This window comes from Condylura cristata, unplaced genomic scaffold (genome assembly GCF_000260355.1).
Source record: "Condylura cristata isolate star-nosed mole 26May11 unplaced genomic scaffold, ConCri1.0 scaffold00001, whole genome shotgun sequence".
In the NCBI taxonomy this organism is placed as follows: Eukaryota; Metazoa; Chordata; class Mammalia; order Eulipotyphla; family Talpidae; genus Condylura; species Condylura cristata.
The window spans coordinates 15469888-15474288 of record NW_004567102.1 but is presented as its reverse complement, the minus strand read 5'-3'; positions in this window follow the sequence as shown (position 1 = coordinate 15474288).

Genomic DNA, 4401 nt, shown 5'->3' with positions numbered 1-4401 from the left:
TATTCACCATAGACAGAATGGGGGAACACAGCAGGCAGAGCGACAAAAATACACTGCTGAGGGGGTCAGCAGGTGGGGCAGGAGAACTCCAGTGTCAAATGGTTCACCTCCGCCACATGGGTCACCTCCCTGACCAGTGATAAACTTGTGCTGCAGTGGCATTGGACAGTGTCACAGTACTGCACATTCATCCATTGTGCCACCAGGGAGGACCCTGCTGCACTTTTTTAACTGACACGTGACTGATTAAGTTTGGTGGGAAGTTACAAAAAGGCAGTCCAAATCTCTCAAACATTTTAGGGAAGTGAGGCTGTTTACCTCCTAATCAGACGGCAAGCTAATCAGGAGAAAACTGAGTAATGGAAAAACAAACCAATGTGATTTTGAGAATTCTTGGATCCAGTTTTGGAGTTACTTGGGACAAACCTTTTCAGTTCTCTGGGCATCATTATTCTTACCTCCACAGTGAACCATTTGCGAAATATGGTCTTTTGCTTCTCTGATGGTGCTGACTTCTGCAGGAAGACTTTGTAGTGGCCTTTGTGATTGTTTGCTGTTAAAATCAGGATAAATATCAGGAACCTGTAAATACCAAGTTGTAAAAAGAAAGTATGCAATTTAGCACCTACCAGGTGCTAGGATCTATATTCATACATTATATGAATTTTCTCCAATTCTCCCCCAAATTCAGAATGCTGGGTTTCTTATCACCTTGTAAACAAGAAAATAAAATTTAAAGCGAGGTAGGATCATGTCAGGGCTTAAAAGTCAGGATTCTGGGCTCATGAGTCCTGGCCTTGGTCCTGACTCCCACTTGCTGAGACTTAAGTGCAGAGTCACCTCATATTCCCTGTGCCTTATTTGCTCATTAATATGTCCTCGTGGGCTCTCAAATATGGCTCTTATCATGTGTTTGCTCTAACAGTTATCAAGTATTTTGTTAGACTACCTCTGACTCCGAAACCCAAGCTAGTTCTTTGTCCAGTGATGAGAATAACAAATCTGAGCCAGGGTTCTAGCCCAAACACAGCCCCAGTGAGTCAAGGTGTATCATTCAGAATTAAAAGTGAGTATCAATAATACCTGGAAAGGGAGGAGACATGTTCCCAAACTAGAACTCATTAAAATTTTAAGCCATTGTATTAACCTTCTGGAAACTTTGGATTAAATCCATGGTTCAAAAAAATTGTAAAGGGCTCTCTGGTGGTGCAATGGGTTAAAGAGCAGCACTATGAAGCTGTCTGCAGCCACTGCAGCACCGGTTGGATCCCGGGGTGTGTGTGTGTGTGTGTGTGACCCACATGGCTCTGTGGAGCTCTCCTGTGCTGCCTGCTGCTCCCCTAAACAGTGTATTTTTTTCAGTTGGCCTGTTCTGCTCCTCACTCTGTCTCTGGTGAATTGTCTCACCCCTCTGCACCTCTGGCTTGAACCCCACTTCTTGTATGCATAAATAAATAAATCTTTTTAAAAAGTTGTAAAGTTACACAGAACATCCACTTTTTTTTTTAAGATTTATTTATTTATTCATACAGAACTGGGGTACAGGCCAGAGATGCGAAGGGTGAGAGGATTCACCAGGAACAGGCTGGGGAGCAGAACAGGCAGATCAATGAAGTACACTGCTGAGGGGAGCAGAGGGCAGGCCAGGAGAGGTCTGCCGGGCCTTGTGGTCACCTCCTGGGCAGGCGGGGATCGAACTCATGCGGAAGTGGCTTAAGGTTCTTAGTGCTGTGCTTTAACCCACTGCGCCACCCGGGAGAGACCAGAACATCCATATTTTAAGAAAATACACACACACACAAACACACACTGGCTATTTATCATTCTCAATGTGTTTATAATGCTAGTAAAAAGTTTTGCTATACAGGGCCCTCCTGGGTGGCGCAGCGCGTTAAAGCAAAGCACAAAAAAGCTTAAGCCACTTCTGCATGAGTTCGATCCCCGCTGCCCCGGAGGTGACCACATGGCGTGGCAGACCTTTCCTGACCCGCCCACTGCTCCCCTCAGCAGTGTACTTCCTCGATCTGCCTGTTCTGCTCCCTAGCCTGTTCCTGGTGAATCCTCTCACCCTCCGCATCTCTGGCCTGTACCCCAGTTCTGTATGAATAAATAAATAAATTTTGAAAAAAGTTTTGCTATACAATTATTTAGTGAATGCTTTTATTACATGATATTATAGACTTTATAGTTGATTAGGGTTCATAATTAAATAAAAATAATAAAAATTATATATAAGGTCCTTACTTACCTATCCTCTTATTCTTTGTTTACCTGACAGTAGGTTCCTGGGTTCTAACATAAAACTTTTCCTTATATTGGCCCTCCCTGGTGGTTCAGCGGGTCAAAGCATAATGCTAAGAAGCTAAAGCCACTTCCGCATGAGTTCGATCCCCGCCTGCCCCGAAAGAGATCCACATGGCGCAGCAGACCTTTCCTGACTCGCCCGCTGCTCCCCTCAGCAGTGTACTTCATCGATCTGCTTGTTCTGCTTCCCACTCTGTCTCTGGTGAATCCTCTCACAATCCCCCCACCCCATCCCCCCCCCCCACCCCCGCATCTCTGCCTGTACCTCAGTTCCATATGAATAAATAAATCTTTAAAAAAAAAAACCAAACTTTTCCTTATACACAGCACCTTCAGTTCCCCAATCACCTGCATGCTGGTTGGGCTCCTCTCCTTTCTTATTCCCTACTTGTTAAATGCTTTCCATTTAAAGAATGTTATTCTAGTTCTATTTGCATGTTTGTCAAACTTCAACTTAGCTCTGCAGATAGATCTAATATAACTCCAAAAATAGTCTTATCTCTGAAAAATATTCTACCTATATAATTTGCCATCTACCTATTAAGTGATACATTAGCTGGTGGGTGATAAATAGCGAAAAAGAGTGAACTTACAGAGAGAGCAGCCATTCCCCCACTAGCTCTAGTAATACAGTACATCGGTGATAACTCACCCCTTTATCCAGCAGAGGGCAGTAGAATACGCTGTCTCGTTTACCAAGTGCTCGGAGCTCTAAGTACTATGTCTAGATATTTGGAGAATGATTAAAGTGAGAGTTTTTGGTGAAAAACAAAATCTATAGGTAAAGTGAGGGCTACATAAATTCCTGTTATAAGTCAGTAAAAAAAATTCTCTTTGTAACTTTTCTTCTTTGGGGAATTAGTAATTGGTGCATGACTCAAGAGTGTTCACCATTTAATCCCACTTTTCAATTATCTCCATTAATTCTCTTCTATTTTTAAATAACGTTCAACTGTATTGCATTTCCTTGTGAAAAGAGGGAATATAAATCTCTCCTATGGTTACAGTTTATTTACTGGAGTAAATCTGTGCTTTATTGTCACTAAAGTATTAAGTAGCCAGTTAAACCTGTGCCTTGTAATTGTTAGTTTATTTGTTATTAAAGAAACATATAAAAAAATTTTCAAAAGTTCTCATGGCAGAGATCCTTTTCCACAGCCGCACTTGTATGAATTTCCAAACTTTGTTTGCCATGCCAGATCTGTGAACTTGTTAGAACATGTGAGATTCTTTCCTAGTCTCCGTCCTTTGATTTTATTACCTGTTTGATCATTGATCATATTTTCATACCCTGTGACTTCTGTGTGCACATCTCTATCACCCACAAATAGCCACATTACCATTGTCCCTCCTTCCACTGTGGTTATCACTGTTTGTGTCAATCTTCAGTTAGAGAAGACAGAATGCAAGATAGTAAGCAACTCCAAACGTTCCCCCACATCACAACTCCTTGAAGTATTCTGGTTTTGAAAAAACTCAACTACTTCTTAATCATCATGAAGGTGAAAGTAGAAGTTGGAGAAGCATTGAGGAGGAAGAAGATAGATCACAATAGACAAAGAAAGGATTTGCTGAGCAAATCCACAGTGGTTTTTAATAGTAGTCCTGGATGAGATTTTAAAAATATTATCTTCAATACTATATTCATTTTCATATTTTATATGACTAAGAGACTGGTTTGTATTACATCTATGATTCATTTGAACTCCAAATTCTTTAAATAGTTTCTTTTACCTTAGTGCTCATCTTAGTGGTTTGATTTTATAGTCTTCATCAACAACTTTTGCTGCTGTTTCTGGCACTGTGGAAATAAGATAGAAGAGTTCCCTGCTTTCTTATGAACTTTACAGTCTAGTAGTACTCATACGTAAATAGACAAATGTAATAAAGAATTATTACATTGGCCCTCCATTTAGCTTTCATTTATTTGGCTAATATTTATTGATGAACCACTTTGTATCAGGTATACTACTCCCATAGAAACAAGAACTAAATCACTAAACAGATAAAGTTAATTCTACATAATGGTACATGTTAGGGGGCAAACAGCAGGGTAATAAGTTCTCCCTGGTGGCACAAGAGGTTAAACCTCAGCAC